Source organism: Natator depressus, chromosome 7, assembly GCF_965152275.1.
Source record: "Natator depressus isolate rNatDep1 chromosome 7, rNatDep2.hap1, whole genome shotgun sequence".
In the NCBI taxonomy this organism is placed as follows: domain Eukaryota; kingdom Metazoa; phylum Chordata; order Testudines; family Cheloniidae; genus Natator; species Natator depressus.
In genome coordinates, this window is record NC_134240.1 from 55209977 (window position 1) to 55228041 (window position 18065).

Consider the following 18065-nt stretch of genomic DNA (forward strand, 5'->3'; position numbering starts at 1 on the left):
CAAACACATGGCCCGCGGGGTTCTTTCGTGTGGCCCGCCAAGCTCCCGCACCCCCCCCCCCACCCCTCTGCCTACCCCGTGGCACCGTGAGCCCTGCACCACTCCCTGAAGTGGCCGGAACCACGTCCCTGCGGCCCCGGGGGGTGGGTCATGGGGGGAGAAGGGGTTCCATGCATTGCTCTTGCTTCCAGGCACCGCCCCCTGCAGCTCCCATTGGCCAGCAATGGAGAACCATGGCCAATGGGAGCTTCGGGGGAGGTACCTGGAGGAGCGGCAAGAGCAGCACATGGAGCCCTGTGTTGTCGTCCCCCCCCAGGGACGTGGTTCCGGCTGTTTCCTGGAGCAAAGCAGAGTGGCGCTGGGCCTGCCCTGGCCCTGGCGCGCGCTGCTGCCACCCTAGGTAAATGGCGCTGGGCCGGAGCCCACACCCCGAACCCTTCCTGCATCCCGCACCCCAACTCTCTGCCTGCCCCCTGCTGCATCCCACACCCCTCCTGCACCCCAACCCCCTGCCCGGAGCCCCCTGCCACACCCTGCACCCCAAGCCCCTGCTGCACCCCAAGCCCCTCCTACACCCCACACCCCAACTCCCTGCCCTGAGCCCCCTGCCGTCCCCTGCACACCTCCTGCACCTCAACTCCCTGCCCTGAGCCCCCTGCCACACCCCTCACCCCTCCTGCACCCCACACCCCAACTCCCTGCCCTGAGCCCCCTGCACACCTTCTGCACCTCAACTCCCTGCCCTGAGCCCCCTGCCGTACCCTGCACACCTCCTGCACCTCAACTCCCTGCCCTGAGCCCCCTGCCACACCCCTCACCCCTCCTGCACCCCACACCCCAACTCCCTGCCCTGAGCCCCCTGCCGTACCCTGCACACCTGCACCTCAACTCCCTGCCCTGAGCCCCCTGCCACACCCCTCACCCCTCCTGCACCCCACACCCCAACTCCCTGCCCTGAGCCCCCGCCACACCCCGCACCCTTCCTGCACCCCCTGGGGGCAGGGAGGGGGCAGAGTTGGGGTGGGGACTTCAGGGAAGGGGTTGGAATGGGGGCAGGGAAGGGATGGGAAGAGGCGGGGCAGGGACGGGGCCTCATGGAAGAGGTGGAGTGGGGGCGGTGCTGGGGACAGCAACGGGGGGTGTCAGTGATGCGGCCCTCGGGCCAATGCACTAGTCCTCATGTGGCCCTTGTGGTCATTTGAGTTTGAGGCCCTTGGTTTAGACCCAACAAATCCTGCATCTTGGCAGTGGATTGGACTAGATGACCCTTGTGGTCCCTTCTAACCCTACGGTTCTATGAGTTGACCACAACACTAGACAACACAATGATAAATGAATGATAAAATAAACTAATTGCTACAGAAGCTTCATCATCGAGGCATCGAATGTGCATGGTTAACTCTTCGTGAGTTCCCAGCTTTGTGGCCTGCCTTTCTTCATACCACCAGCCTGATACAAACAGCCCACATATTGTAATATATACAGAGAACCAGCAAAGACTGGTCCTGCCTGCAACTGCAGTTGTCCCTGGAGTTTGTTCAAGTGGAGAAGGTTCCTTGCTCGCTCCCCTACCCAAGCTAGGGCTGAGGCCAGTCTGGCCTGTATGGTTCTGCTGAGACCACACATGAGCTACTGCTTTCATTCCTGGGCAACTCAGTGTCAGAGTCACCACACTGCGGAGCAGAGAGTGAATAGTTATCCCTAGGGCTGGCCTTACCATGAGGCAAACTGAGGCGGCAGCCTCCGATGTCAGACTGTGGGGGGGCGCCACTAGGACCCAGAGTGTAGAAAATTGTGTCTGATGCTGGTGCATATGTATTGTCTCTGCTCTAGATGCACAGAGATGGTGGAGTGCTGTGCTGGAGGAAGGAGGGCACAAGAGACATAACAGGCAGGCAGGAGAAAAGGTGAGAGGGAATAACGGAAAGCAGCCGGAACTGCAGGGAGAGAGAGGAGGAGGAGCCCCTTATGTACCTCTCTAGCACCCCCAGGAGCCTGGACTGATTAACACCAGCTTCTCTGGGAGCTTCCTGTTTCCTGCTGCTTCCCGGAACCCACTTGAGGAGAACAGGCAGTCAACTGAAATAGTAGGAGCCAGTTAGGCCCTTAAGACGCTGATATTTTCCCTCACTCAGGCCCTGCTAACAGCCAGCTCATTTGTCCCCTTCAATTGAGTGTTGAGAGCCCCTATAGCTGGCACAGAACAGCAGTCATGAGTGAAAGAAGAAAATGCCCCTTTGGGGCAGCATTCAGAAAAAGAAAGCAAGCAAAGGAAGCTTTTCTATCTAAGCAGGAAGGAGCTCTCCTGAGATACATAGACACAAATATTCATGGTGAGCCTTCCGGCCCCAGTGAGGATGTGAGTGGTGAGGAGATGCCTGATCTTCCAGTTAGTCAGAGTGCAGGTGACCTGGCAGCTACTGCAGCATCCATATTTCCATGTCAAATGGATGTAACCATGCACATTCCTGAAGAAAAGTGTAGATCAGAGAACAGTGTGGTGGAGGCGCAAGAAACAGCTGCTGCTGAGTTTAGTTCCTTAAGTCTAGATGATCCAGGACCGTGGACCCACTTGAGCAATAGCCTGAGGGACTTCCTTGTACTGTATGGGCCACAGCAAGTGAAAAACTTCATGTTCCCCAAAGACAATGAAAATAGAAGCTTCCATCCAACACATTACTGGCGTGAAATCCCCAATGGTGACAAAGTGGAGAGGCCATGGCTTATGTATTCAAAACCCCAGAATGCTGCATACAGTTTTTGTTGCAGACTCTTCCAGTCTAATGTTCCAGCCACATTGGGTTCTATAGGAACAAAGGACTGGAAAAATCTGGCTAGAAATCTGGCATACCATGAGAAGGCAGCAAATCACCAGAGACCATTCCATAGGTGGAAAGAGCTTGAGATGAGACTAAGGTTAAAGGCCACCATAGATGATCAGCATCAAGAGAAGATTGCATCAGCGTCTCTTTACTGGCAAAATGTTCTGAAAAGGCTTATTGCCATTGTGAGAATGCTTACTACCCAAAACCTAGCACTGCGTGACACTTCAGATCAGCTGTATGTGCCAAACAATGGAAACTTCCTTAAAATTGTGGAGCTGATGGCTGAGTTTGATGCTGTATTCCAGGAGCATCTAAAAAGAGTCACCACCCAAGAAATGTACACACACCACTACCTTGGAAAAACAATTCAGAATGGGATCATACAGTTACTGGCAACAAAAGTCAGACAGAAGATTGTGGCAGTTCTGAAGTCAGCAAGATATTACTCTGTTATTCTGGACTGCACACCTAACATCAGCCATATGGAACAAATGACTTTAATGGTGCATTTTGTAACAACAACAGAACCTAGTGAAAATGTCCCTGCAATGGTGACTGTCAGAGAGCATTTTCTAGAATTTATTGACATTGATGATACTACAGGAGCTGGTATGACAAATGTGTTTCTTAAAAAGCTGGAAGATACGGGAATTGCGATAGCTGACATGAGAGGTCTGGGCTACAATAATGGTGCCAACATGAGAGAAAAGAACAGAGGAGTGCAGACATGGATCCGAAAGTTAAACCCTTGAGCTTTTTTTGTCCCATGCAGTTCTCATTCATTGAACTTGGTGCTCAGTGATGCAGCATCAGCTTCTAGTGAGGCTGCTGAATTTTTCATGCAATTCAAAGCATCTATGTATTTTTCTCTGCATCAACTCATCAATGGCAAATTTTGAAGCAACATCTGGGAACATCCTCTCTGACACTGAAACCACTGAGTGCCATATGATGGGAAAGTCGAGTGGAGGCGATAAAGCCTATCAAACACCAAATTGGGAAAATAGATTATGCCATAGTTGCCATTATGGAGGATAATGCTATGACAGGAACTGTTCGTGGGAGAACAGTGGCAGAGGGAAATGGAATCACCAGAAACCTACATAACTTCAAATTTCTGTGTGGCTTAGTGTTGTGGCATGACATAGTGTTTGAAATAAATGTTGTAAACAAGAGACTCCAAGGTGTTGACCTTGATATAGCTGGATCAATGGAACAACTGGACAAAGCAAAGTCATACCTACAGTCTTACCAGTCAGCTGAGGGATTTCAAAACGTTCTGAAGAGTGCACAGAAGTTGGCAGAAGAACTTCACACTGAAGCTATTTTCCCACCCATTCAAGAATACAAGAGTCACCGAAGAAGAAGACATTTTGATTATGAGGCACGGGATAATCCCATAAGAGACCCCAAACAACAATTCAAAGTTGAAGTCTTTAACCAGGTGCTAGATTGTGCAATACAGTCATCTGAAGAACGTTTCATGCAGCTGAAAGAACACAGCAGTATATTTGGGATGTTGTATGATATTCCAAAACTCCTCGCTATACCTGAAGAAGACCTACACCAGCAATGCAGGTCACTAGAGACAGTGTTGACACATGATGACATGCGTGATATTGATGCGAGTGATTTAGGTGATGAACTGAAAGCCCTTTCTAGATACATTTCAGCAGGATCAACTCCAAAGGCAGTTCTGGAATATATGTGCACAAATAAGATGACCATCCTCTTTCCAAATGCTTTTGTTGCTCTGCTCATACTTCTAACACTTCCTGTAACAGTTGCCAGTGGAGAATGCAGCTTCTCCAAGCTGAAGTTAATAAAAACACATCTACGCTCCACAATGACACAGGAGACGCTGGTCGGCCTTGCAACTGTCTCAATAGAGCATGAGCTGGCCCAGACTGTGGACCTTCAGCAGGAAGCAGTTCAAATCTTTACAACCAAGAAGGCACGGAAAGCACCACTTTGATTATTCAAACAGATAAAAATGCCAGTGTTTCCTATGCAGACAAGAAAAGTTACATTTGCTGTTCAGGAGTTTGAAAGTTAAGTGTTACTTAAAATTTTTGAACAAGGCATTTTAAGTTGTTAGTTCTCCTTTATTGGGGTAGGTAGCAGAGCAGTACCATGAGAGGAGTAGAACAGGAAGAAAGCAGAATTGAGACCTTTCAAAGTTTGGCCCAAGCGAGGGGGCATGGGGGCATCATTTGAGCTCCCCACCTCAGGTGCCAAAATGCTGTGGGCTGGCCCTGGTTATCCCTTATATGACTCAGGTGAGACTGCACTTGGGATATTCTAGGCTCCTCAGTACTGGAAAGATACAGATAAATTGCGGAGAGTTCTGAAAAGAACAAACGTGCGACGGGGCTTAAGGGACTGGCTGAGAAAGAGAGAGAAGGGATTGCATGTGGTTTGGCAGAGCTATGAGTAAGAAGGACATGATAACCGTGTGTAAGGCCTAAAAGGGGCTGAATAACAAGGAGGAAGAGGACTCAGTTAGTGGAGGTGATTAGGGGAAACAGGGCCGGCTCCAGGCACCAGCGTTCCAAGCAGGTGCTTGGGGCGGCAATCTGCAAGGGGCGGCAGTCTGTGTGCCGTTAGGGCGTTTCCGCAGTGGCGACAATTCTGTGGCAGCCTCTCGCTTCAGCCGCTTGCAGCGGTGACAATTCAGCAGCAGCTGCTATCTCTTCAGCCGCTCGTGGTGGCGGCAATTCGGCACGCTGCTTGGGGCGACAAAAACGGTAGAGCCGGCCCTGAGGGGAAATGAGATTAAATTGAGCAAAGGAACGTTTTTAGCTGGCTATTACAGAGCGGCAACCACAGCTCTCTAGTTAAGGTTGTCACTGGCTTTTCTTTCTAAGCCACATTTTGATCCTCCTTCTTGGCGCCACTAACTTCCTCCAAGCAAATCTATTCTGCATGCCATTTCGTCTGCATGAAGATTTAATCTGACTCACAAAACACAGCTGTTCACAAAGAGATGGCAGTCAGAAGACAGCACCCTTCCAACCAGAGCTAAACACAAAGGCTGAGGCCTGGATCTAGACCTTGATCTAAACCTAGTCAGAGTTCAAAGGGGGTTTGGCTCCAGTGGGCCAGTTCAGCTCCTAAGAAGTAACTTCCATTGAGATCCAGGGTAGTTAGGTGCCTAAATACCTTTGAAAATCTAAGCCTAAGTGTCTGAAGTTGGGCACTCAAAATTAGAAGCTACTTTTAAAAAAGCTGACCGTAACTGACTTCCCAACATTACACTCAGGACAATGGCAGAGCCAAGAATAAAGCCTTGGAGTCCTGGAAATTGTTATCAAATTGTTCAACAGCTGTATTACACAAAATATGGGCATGGTGAAATAGGGTCAGAGTTAAGGTTGTTTGGAAGTGTCTAGGGTTTGTTTGGGTTTTGGTTTTGGGGGGTTTATATTAAAGAGAATAAGCTTGATTTTTCCCCGTTGCTTTGCTCCTTGTATTGTCACATGATGTGCAGAAGGGTGGGGGAAGGAGAAGTGCTGCTGCTTTGGAGGGTTTGACGTTGGGTGACCCTTTCAGGGAGATGGCCTCTTTCAGAGGTGGATGAAAGGCTGAAGGCTGATGGTTCGGTGGTGGGTGGGCAGGCAGGAGCAGCATAGGAGGAGGCAGGGGGATAGATATGGGTGTCTCTGTCATGGCCCCTGAAGAAGAGGGAAATATAGTCAAGTAAGAGAAAAGAGAGAGGCAGCTACATCCCGGGGCGGGGCAGGGTGTGCAGAGGAGATCCTCGGGCTAAGGGCAAAGGGATCCCGGGACTGGATCAGCCAGGGATGAAAGACTTTGTCCTCTCTTCCCCACTGTCTGCCTGAGGGATTTACCACCTCCCCCTTCCTGTCTAAAAAAGGCCTGCCAGCGATGGAGAGTTTTATCCTGCTCCCATACACTCTGCTGGCCAGGGGAGGAGGGGATTTACCCCTGAAAATGAAGGAGCTGCGCAGGAGGGAGCAGGAAAGGGCATGCACTCCAGGGACAGTAATGATTGATGGAGGCAAATCCTGGTCAGTGTGTGTGGGGGGGGAGGGGGGATGTTGCTCGGGTGCCATACAGACTGGGGGCAGAGCTGGAGCAGCAAGAAATTGGGGGAAAATCAACTTTGTTTTCTAGCTGGTTCTTTACTGGAGAACCTGAATGATTGAGAAGAGAACCTGCATTCCACTGTGTTTACAGTACTTACCCCGGGGTCCGGGAGGGATTTTAGGAGAGAAGGGTCAGGCAAGCCAGCTCCATGTACGTTGTGTGAGTGCGTGCGCACACACACACACACCCCTACCACTCTCCTTTCTTTGTGTGTCTTGCAGCTTTGATCAGAGGGAGTGGGCCTGCACTTTCCCCTGATTTGAGTCATGGTACCACTCAACTCTTCCACTTGGTTAAGCTTGTCGCTCAGGCTCCACAGCAGATTAATGAAAAGCCCCTCCTTTCCCCCACCCTCCCTCCAGCTGGGAAGCAGCTGAAGGATTCAGGCTGTTGATCCTGGGGAAACCAGGCCTGCTAATTAGCCAAAGTCACCAGGGTCTGATGTGAGATCTGTGAGCACCGGGCAGTTCAGGGAGACGTGGTCCTAGACACAAGGGGGAGTTTGATCCCCATACAGGAGGCTGGAGAAAAGGAGAGAAAATAGTGTATTACATATAGGCAGATGCATCTCAGCCTGTCACCTTCCTTACTCTCCATGCTTCCTGGGAGGTGAGGTCAGGCATGCCTTCCTAGGAGCCAGCTGGGCTAGGGGGAATGTGGGGCTGGGCTGAACTCAAGCAGAGGAGGCAATGGGAAGTGGAAGAGGATGGCGTTCCTGACTTCCTTCTTAAAGGATTACCTAGGCACTGGCAGCCGGCTCTCCCTGGCCCCTCCCCCTGCACAGATTTAATATCGATTTCTGGGGTTGTGCAATAAAGCACAGTTTAATTAAGAATTGATCTGACAGGCCAGAGCCTCACGAGAAAGATTGTGGTCTCCCCCTACACACTAATGCACTGACAGGGAGACACTCTGCAGGGGAATTATTCCTTACCAAAGAGAGACCTCCCTCCGCCCTCCAACCTCCAGGGACATATCCCAGTCCCCAGAGAGTGGCAAGAGACAGAGATTTCAAGCTGCTAGGGACAGCAACTGATTGAGAGATAGACCCTGCTTTCAAGAGAGCAAAACATGACACCTTTATTCTAGAGAGAGCGACTGAGGGATCGCCCCAGTCTAGAGAGGAAAAACCCAAGATCATCCCATGAGAGGGGGTCCAGGATGGGCCCCAGGTGGCACCATTTTCTACAAGAGAGAGGGAGAAATGGTCGCATCCTAGAGAGTGTACAATGTGAAAAACACCCTCATTTAAGCAAGCATCATGCATGGAACATGATCCCCATCAAGAGGCATTATAACAACTACGCACTAGGCCAATGTGTGTGCGAAGAGATAGATAAGTAAACCCTTCAGCAGGGATTACATATGGATCCCTAATGTGCTGCCACCACCCCCATCATGCAGAATGTCATTAATACACCCAGCTGCCTGAAATATGTCCAGATTAGCAATCATTTTACGTGCTGCATGATTGGTTCATGTCCTAGCCACAATCAGCACATGGAGACCCCCAAGCCAATCACGCCCTTCCCAATGCACTGGGATTTCCTTATGGGATTTCAAAACAGCCAGCTTAGCCTGATCCAGTAATCAGAATTGGCCATGAGGAAAAAGACCATATCTGGGCACTGTAGCCAACTTCTCTATGACCCCAACAGGAGGCCTTCCCATTCTGGAGAGATCATTCCATGGCAGAACAAGACTAAGATCCTGGTCTCTAGAAAGAGTGAATCATTCAGTCCCAGGAAAAGACATGCTCAGGACCCCCATCATCCTGTTTGTGGACATCAATGGGTGCAAGTGGCTGGAAAACTTGGGCCCAAAACTTCCCTTTTCTCTGACAGGCACTCAAGGTCCCATTCTAAAGACAGATTGTCTGGCTCCCTGAGGGTGGATGCGACAGAGAGCAAATCTGTTTCACAGAGACTGCAAGAGAGAAACTGTCCTTAGGTTTCAGAGTAACAGCCGTGTTAGTCTGTATTCACAAAAAGAAAAGGAGTACTTGTGGCACCTTAGAGACTAACCAATTTATTTGAGCATAAGCTTAGACAGCATTTGTGTGAAACACAGAGAGAACCTGTTCCTTAACAAGTGGAAGTGAGAAACAGGCGCACACAGGAACCCGTACCCTGGAGTGTGTGTGAGACACCCAGAGAGATTGTTCCCTAGGGAGAGTGGGTGAGAGAGATGCACTGACACCCAGAGAGACCCTGTTTCCTGGGGAGTTTGTGTGTGAGAGAGACACCCAGAGAGACCCTATTCTCTAGGAAGAGTGTGTGTGAGAGACACTGAAACTGGGAAAGACCCTGTTCCGGGGGGGGGGGGGGGGGAGGCGAGGGAGGAGGAGGAGAGAGAGTGAGAGAGACTGTTCCCTGGGAGGGTGGGAGAGAGAGAGAGAGAGACCCTGTTCCCTAGGGAGTGTGTGTGTGAGAGAGAGAGACATTGACACCCAGAGGGACCCTGATCCCTAGGGACCGTGTGTGTCTGAGAGAGACACTGATACCCAGGGGACCCTGTTCCCTCGGGACAGTGTGTGTCTGAGAGAGACAATGACATCCAGAGGGACCTTGTTCCCTAGGGACAGTGTGTGTGTGAGCCACACACTGACACCCAGAGAGACCCTGTTCCCTAGAGACAGTGTGTGTGTGAGCCAGACACTGACACCCGGAGGGACCCTGTTCCCTAGAGACAATGTGTGTGTGAGCCAGACACTGACACTTGGAGGGACCCTGTTCCCTAGGAGAGGCTGCCCCATGCACCAGCACAGAAGGATCCTTGTTTCCAACCCCACCCGTTGCCCACCGAGCCCCTCCCCAGCCCAGCTCCCCGAGCGACTCGGGGACACCCGCCCTCGGCTGCTCCCAGCCCCGCTACGGGGCTCACCGGGCCGGTGCCTGCCCACCCGGCCAATCCCCGCTGAGCGGCGCGGCGAGCCCGGAGCCGAGCCCCGATTGGCTGCCGGCGGTGTCGGGCCGCAGAGCGACAGCGGGGGCGGACGCGCTGGAGTGGCAGAGACAGGGGTCGCTCCGCAGGCAGAGCGCGGGACCGGCAGCGGGGAATCGCCGCCCGCGGCTGGGGCTGGCCAGGGGAGGGCGAACCACCCCGACACCCACCTGCGCCCGGGGGGAGCCGCCTCGGGGCTGGGAAGAGGATGCAGGAGCGAGCCCGGCTCGGGTAAGCGGGGCCGTGCACTCCCCGCACCTGCCCGCCCGGGGCTGCGATCGACCCGGCGGGGGAAGGTGCCGCGGCGGGGCAGGGCAGGCGGCGGGTTCGTGCTGTCAGAGGAGCCGGTGATTAGCCGGCACTAGGGGAGCGTCGGAGACACGCGCAGCCTTGTCCGCCTTGCGACGGCCGGGGGCGATGCTGGAGCCCTGCAAGTTCGCACCCGGGGTGCCCGGGGAACAGGGGGGATGCCCCCCGCCCCTTTGCTTTTTCTTAAGCTGGGCTTTGTGCGTGAGCCTGCCGCGGAGGGTCGGCTGCCGTGGTTACCGCACGGGATATGGGGGAGGGGGGGGCGCTGCCGGTTTGGGGGCCGGGGGTCAGATCCCTTCTGGCCCGGGCTATGGAGGACTCGGAGCGCTGAAGTTTGCCCTGTCCAGGCTGGGGTGTGCATCAGCTCCGCGCGTGTGTGTGTGCGGCACGTCCGCATTCGCCTCTGCATCAGCTGGGCATGCCGCTGAATCCAGATCCGGGGAGCCGAGAGGAGCTGCCTGCGGGCACTACGAGGGAGCTGGGCGCTAACCCACGCGGGCGGCTCCCAGCTGCAGGGAATGGTGCAGGAGCCCTGGGCATAGGGAAGCTGACGCGGGGCTGCTCTCTCCGTCTCAACCATCTGCCAGCAACAGCAGGTGCTGCGGGGACAATGTAGGAGCACTGGCTTTGGAGACTCCCCCGCTACTCCAGTCCCTACCAGCAGGAGGCGCTGCAGGGAAAGGTATAGGGACACTTGCTGGGGGAGCGCACAGCTACCCCAGTCTCAGTGTCTCCCCGCAGCATTCAGCAGGAGCGGTGAGGCTCCCTTTCTTCTTTTCGGTCAAGTAGAATAATGAGCTGTTGATATTTGTTGCCCAGTTCCCTCCCCGCGTGACTCCAGGGAGCTCTTGCCCTGATGCCTCTGGGGGAGAGGTTGGGTGTAGGGAAGGCAGTTTGTTTACAGTCTGTGTCCTGAATTCTCTGGGAACTTGCTCCCTCCTGAGCTGGATGGATGTCACTTCCACTCAGAGCTGATCCTTGGTGAGCTGAGAGGAGGCCAGGCAGAGGGCGAGGGAGGCCGGTGTGGCTGGCTGGAGGGATTGGGAAGACCGAGAGCCTTGTCTGGCTGAGCCTAGGGGGTGGGATGGCGGAGCAGGATTCAGGATGAGGGGAGTGGGAGGATCTAGCAGGAGCAGTTCTCAGCACAGTCTCTGCCCAGGATGGGAACTGGCATGCCCACCTCCATCCAACCTTGTGAAGAAATCAGACTTTAGGGGCAGGCATACCCAGTGCCTGCATGTCCTGCATCCTGCAGACATACCTCCAGCAGGTGCCTCTCAAAGCCCCATGCCACACCCACTCCCCAACTCCTTCAGAGGCTGGAACGCCCTTTAAAACTCCACTCCAAGCTCCCATCCCTGCCCCCTCAGAGCAGCCGCCTGCACACCCACGGCCTTCAGATATTCCCTCGCCTGGCACCTCTAAAACCCCACGCTCTCCACCTCCTACGTCCCATAGCCAAGTACCACATTCCCTCTTATACTTGAGGGCACCCTGTCTTCTACACTGCACCTGTGTATCGCACCCCCCCAGCACTCTTCTCCACCTCCCACGTCCTGTACCTCCACCCTGCACTTCTGTACGCGTTCACCTGGTATCTGTGTCTCCACCTCCTGCATCCCATTCTGGAATATGAGCCTGGACTTGACAGGGCTGGGGTATGTGAGGGCAATCGCCTTGGAAGGGATGGGGTTTGGAGACTTTGGGGATTACAATTCTGTGGGTTGCACAAGTGTAGGGTGCTCAGAAGAATGTGATGGGGGATTAGGGGTCCCAGCCCAGGAGTTGCAGCCTGAATGTGCTTAGAGCCTAAAGCACTTGAAATCAGTGACTCTGGACCAAATAGGGGGGCTGGGAGCAAAGGGCCTGGCCATAATGGAGGCCTGGGACTCTTGGAAGCAGCTGCCATGGATTTCCTGGGCATAAAAGGCATGAGTAAAGGGTATAGATTTGGTGGGGGCCAAGAGCACTTGATGATCAAGACTGTACACCTATTGCAACACTTGAGATGAAGGCAATGCATGTCTTGGGGGGTGATAGGACAGGATCTGCCATGGGCCTAGGATTCTGGGAATAAATGCTTTGGCTAGCACAGTGGCTTGAGGGTAATTGGCCTCCTCCTCGACAGGATGCGGCTCTAGCACTGATCAGTAAAGCTCCCGTCATGATGGGCGTTGGGGTCAGGATGAGCTGAGGCAATGGACACCTTGCTCAAGAGCTACAGCATGTTGGCAGGCCTTTCGGTAGTAGCAGGGTTTGCTGCAGACCTGGGCAGTGTACGCTAATCTCTTATTTCAAAACAAAACAAAACAAAACAAAACCTCTTCTGGGGAAAGAAACCCTCCTGACGTGAGCCCAGGGTAAACTGATACGGTGGCACCTGCTTGAGTTTGCAAAGAGCCTGAAACGATAGCTCAGAGAGCAATGGGCAAACTGCCCTGTGCATCCTAGTGAGGGGTTAACTTTGAAACTTAATGGTGACAACTTAAATATCAACATTAACTACTTCACTGCTGTTCACCTTAGCGGAAACTTCCTGCTGCCCTCCACATGCACCCAAACCCCATCAGGCCCCTGCCTAACTACTCAAACTTCCAGCTTCCCCCAGGGCAACCAGTATGATGTGCTCAGGCATTGCTGGAACTGAACTCTGCAGCACATTGAAAATTCAGGTAAAATGAATTGCATGTAATAACGGATGAAATCACACAAGGAATTCTGTCCTGATAGTATTATTTGCTTCCTTCTTTAATTCAGTCAAAGCCTTCAGACTTTAATTGTTCTGAAGCTGCCCAAGAAACTCCAGTCAGCCAGCCTGGAGTGCCTTTGAATCCAGGAGCCTTGGATGTGGAGTTTCAGGTCCTTACTGCTTGAGAACATTACAGTTGTTTGAAATTTGTGCAGAAGGAATTGAATTTGAGAACTAAGATAGAGTGCAGGCGCTACCCAATGGGCCATAGGAGGCCAGAGCTGGCCTACTTCGGGATCCTCTACCCCTGCTCAAAGGAAAAGAGCATCAAGGATTTGGGGCATTTTGGCCCTTCATTAGGGTCCTTAATAAGCCTTCCAATGTGAGCACTCTGTGTGCTTGTAACTGTGCTCTCTTTTCAATCCCTCCGCCTGTTTCAGAGTCATTTCCCTGTTTTGATGCGCCTCATGTTAGCAGGGCATCCTGTGCCTCCTTGGTGTGAGACTGTGTGGGATGCACACCGCCCGCGGGTCCCTGGGATCCCTTCTGAATTTCTGAAAACACCATCCTGTCTGTTGTGTGGCTATCCCTCCTGTCAGAAATCTCTGTCCACGAGTGCCTGCTGCCCACTGCCAGTGAGTAATATCCAAAGGCCAATTCTACAAGCTGTCATGGTTGGGGGGCAGTAAGGAACTGGGTACGGAATCAATCAGTTCTCTGTCAAGAAAGCAACTGTATTGTACAAAGAAGGGGAAGCTTCCATCCGGCATCTTCTAGTAATCTTAGATTTTTCTAAGCCTATTGTTGTGTAATCTAAGCAGGTCTTCTTAAAAGCCCTTTAGATAAGACACCTGCTTGTTCTCCATAGCCTGACTAGAAGTTCATAGGTTGGTGAGTTCTCTGTCTTCCCAATGTGTATTGGCCAGTTGCTGTGTCCTGAAGGTAATGTCCCAGGAAGATGGTTGTTTTGCTGTCTTCCGTCACAGTATGCTGTGTCAGGTAGTGTCTGTAGGTAGCATTCCTGTATGCTGGTTTCTTTCTTTGTCTTTCTGGTGTGCATTGTATGCCTTTTGTTGCCCTGTGGCCTGTAGGTAACATCTCGGTAGTCTTTTAATGAGGCACGGGGTTCTTTTAAATGGGCTTTCTTTGTAGAATGAGCCATTTCCTCCCGTTGTCCCTGTTTCCTTTATTATTTAACATATGACACTCATGGTCCGTGTCCAACATATTCAAATCAGCAGGCCTGAGGGGGGCGGGAGAGTTGGAGAAGAGATGGATTATAGTAACAATGAGAGGGATGTGGATATCACCATGCATCCCCCAACACAATAAAATGGGTCACTCCTAGCCAATAAATCCACTTAACTGGAACGTTTCTAGGATGGAGGCAAACAACATAATGATCTGTACATTCAATAGAAAGGTGGTTGCTATTTATTGCAGTGTCCCTTTGAGCTAGAAGGATGTTGGTTCACAGCTTGACTGGGCAGTTTGAAAAGTCAATCGAATACGAGGGCTTGCTATTTCAGAATAACTGCATGGGTTGACAAGCCCATAGACTGCTCTTGTAGCTGACACTGGCAACACATTTTGTGAGCTTCCCAGGCATCTTCAGACCACAGAATTGAGTGAGTTAGATCTGATTTGTCCTCCAGCACCTTGGTGGAATTGGGTTCATTATCTTGAGTCTCATCCAGATAGATGGGGGTCCACCAATTATCATGATTTTCTCCCTGGCAGCTTGTTCTATAGCTGAGCTCTGTGTAGAGTTACAGTAGGCCCAGCTTAATTCCTTCTGTAACATCAGTGGAATTACCCCAGGGACAAACTGGATCCATAAACACGCTTGCTCGCTCACCAGAACTTTTCAGGTTCAGCTGGAGCCTATTACTTCTAGCCTGATATCTATTGCTCTGTTCATCTTGACTAGAGAGTAATTGGTCCCTGTCCCCTTTCTAATGTCTCCTCACTTCTATACATAGACAGTTCTTATGACTGGTCTTAGATGAAGCCTCCATGATCATTCGCTTGAGTAGGAGCAGAGAAATTATTTAACCTCTCTGTATTTGGCACTGGTGCGACCAATCCTGTGTCCAGTTCTGGTGTCCACAATTCAAGAAGGACGGTGAAAACTTGGGAGAGGATTCGGGGAAGAGCCATGGGAATGTTTAAGAATTAGAAAACTTGCCTTATAATGATCGACTCAAGGAGCTCAATCTGTTTGGTTTAATAGAAAGTTAAGGGGTGATTTGATTACAATCTAGAAGTATCTACATGGGGAGCAAATACTTAATAACGGGCTCTTCAACCTAGCAGAGAAAGGTCTAACATGATCCAATGGCTGGAAGTTGAAGTTAGACAAATTCAGACTGGAAATGAGGTGTAACTTTTTAACAGTGAGAGCAATTAACTGTTGGAACAACTTACCAAAGGTTGTGATGGATTCTTCATCACTGACAATGTCTAAATCAAGACTGGCTGTTTTTCTAAAAGCTCTGCTCTAGGAACTATTTTGAGGAAGTTCTCTGGCCTGTGCTATACAGGAGGTCAGACTAGAAGATCACAATGGTCACTTCTGGTCTTAGACTCTTCAAAGCTATTCTAGAGCAGATAGTGCAGGCTGTCAGAACCTTCCAGCCTTAGGGAAAATGGCACCCTGGGTGAACTTGCATTTTGGTGCCCCTAGCCCTTGTGGGCATGGTGCCCCCATTGCCCCTGGCCCCTATAGGCTCCCTAGGCTCCTCACCCTCCCTTCACCCCAACTCCTATACTGTGCCCCCTTCACCCCTAATCCCTGCACTCCCCTCCTGCACCCCATATCCCTACATCCCTTCACTCCTAACCCCTGCCCCCCTCCTGCGTCCTTAATCCCTGCATTGTGCCTCCTTCACCACAATCCCTGCCCCCTCCTGTGCCCCAACCCCTGCACTGTGCCCCCTTCCCCCCCTAACCCCTGCACCCCCCCTCCTGTGCCCATGTGGGGAAACTGACCTGGATGCATGGAGCAGCTGGCATTGCAGCTTGCTCCCCCCCAACTGCTCTTTCTCTGCCCCGCGCACCCCTAGGGAGCTGTGAGGGGGGAGCGATGTCAGGGCTTCCTGTATCCAGGTCACTTTCCCCACCTGGGCTGCGTAAGGAGAGGGCAGGAGAGGTGCAGCTCCTGATGCCTCACAGCATAGCCTAGGTGGGGAAAGTGACCTGGATGCAAGGAGCCCTGACATCGCTCCTCGCTCCCCCCCTCACAGCCCCTAGGGGTGCGTGAAGTGTTTGGTGTTGTGTGTGTTGGGGGAACTCTGTGTGTGTGTGTGTGAGAGAGAGAGAGAGAGAGAGAGAGAGAGCACAAAAGAGAGAGCATGTTTGTGACAGATTGTGTGTATGTGAGAGACGGCATGTGTGTTGGTGCTTGGGGGAGTGTGTGAGAGAGGGAGTGTGCGTGTGTGTATGTGTGTGTGGAGGGGAGTGTGTGACTGTGTGCGTGTGTGTGTGGGCAGTGTGTGTGCGCACCTGAGTGAGTGTATGAGTGCACTGTCTCTTTAAGAAAGCACTCAGGATCAGGCGCCTGAAGGCTTGTTCAGACGCTAGCAGCTCCGGACACAGAGATTCCCCCCTTCCTGTCAGCTCAGCGGAGACTGGCTACACAGGTGGAGGGGGGGACACCCCAACATCAACCTTCCTTCCCCCCCCCACCCCGCACAGCAGACAGGACACTTCCAGTCCAGAATGGCCGGGGGGGGGGGGGGCTCCATGGGAAGAATGGGTGTGGGGGGCAGGAGCAGTGGCGGCTGCACACAGCAGTGGAGTGGGGGGGGAGGGGCACCCCTGCTCCGGAATAGTCACCTGGATGGTCGTTCAACTTCTCCCCTGCGGCTTGGGTCCCTCTGCCCTCTCCAGACACTGCTGCTTGCCTGCCACCTCCACCAGCCCAACTGGCTCTTGGCAGGTCAGGTGGGACTCAGGCAAACCCTTCACATGGCACCCTCTTTGGCGGGGTGCTCTGGGCCGCCGCCCGGACCGTCCACCCCAAAGGCCGGCCCTGGGGCTTTAGTACATGCAGGGGCCCAGAAATCTGCACTACCAGAATTTACCATCTGTGCCAAAAGGCAGCCTATTTTGAAATCTCTTTCAAACTCACGTATGCTCCACACACACACACCCCCACACCCCCGCCACACACACTCTCCTAACATGTTCTGGCCATTCAACATCAAGAAGTGTGGAAGAAACCCCCCAAAATGTGCTACAATGGGGAGTGCAGGTTAAGGCCTTCCATTGACGAGTGCTGTTGTATTAATTTAGATGGACTATATGGGCTTAAGGTATTAATGTAACCCAGTCACTGTCCGTTCTGATTTGGGGTGGGATGTGGCAGCTGATAGAAAGGTTCTCTTGTCTTATAATACAGCTTCAGTGTATCTTGGAGGAATGTATTATATTTCCTCCTGTCTGTATCAGCCTTCAGGTTCTGCTACTGGCACTCGATTTCCCACCCATCTCTTTTCATCAATGACAATGATTCACCAGATCCGTGGCTTCTCTCCCTGTGCCACTGACCTTAAGCAGGCTTTGGAATTTGGCGGAGTCTAGGAGTTCACATGATGGCATCAGGTTCCAGGATCTCTTTTGTTGCCTGGGAACTGGCTTAGCAATATGATGATCTGTCCAAGACAGCAGCTGGATTGTGATGGCCTCAGTATTGCCCTCTAGGCCAAAGATCAAGTCCAGGGTGTGGCCGGCTGTGCAGGTAGAACCCAGAGATGACCAATGAGAGGCCTAGGGAGGCGCGTGGGGAGTTGAGTTTTTGGGCTTCTCAGCATTCCTGCTAAAGTATCCCAGGATGACAAGCCCGGGGTATTTCATCACCATTGCCAACAAGCCATCCATGAGCTGCTAGATAAATCCTTTAGTCGGTGCATTAAATCTGTTCGCTTTGGCTCTGCTTTCTATTGTCAGACAAGTGAACTTGAATGAACTTGTCTTACCTGAGGGATCTCTCCTGGATTTGAAATTTGCAGAGAAGACTAATGGAGAGCCTCCTGCTGTCTTGTCCTGTCTGGGTCTGCGATGCACCAAGTATCCCGGGGAGATGAGGTGGGCTAGCACTGGGCTTGCAGTATCAGATATCACAGGCTATATTGGGTGTTTCATCTCTGAAGAGGTTGTGTATTGTCTGTTGGCAGCCCTTGCACTGA

General features: G+C 52.2%; 1 protein-coding gene across 3 annotated transcripts in view; it reads left to right on the forward strand.

The window, feature by feature from the left end:
* PSD (pleckstrin and Sec7 domain containing) overlaps positions 1–18065 on the forward strand; it is a 114436-nt gene that overhangs the window by 23269 nt on the left and 73102 nt on the right. Inside the window, exon 1 of one of the 3 annotated variants that reach the window (XM_074958529.1) lies at positions 9962–10109. The exons of the other annotated variants lie outside the window; for them this stretch is intronic. The gene's annotated coding sequence lies outside the window, so the exon portion shown is untranslated. Of the gene's footprint in view, positions 1–9961; positions 10110–18065 lie in introns of those variants that run through there. 3 annotated transcript variants of the gene reach the window in all.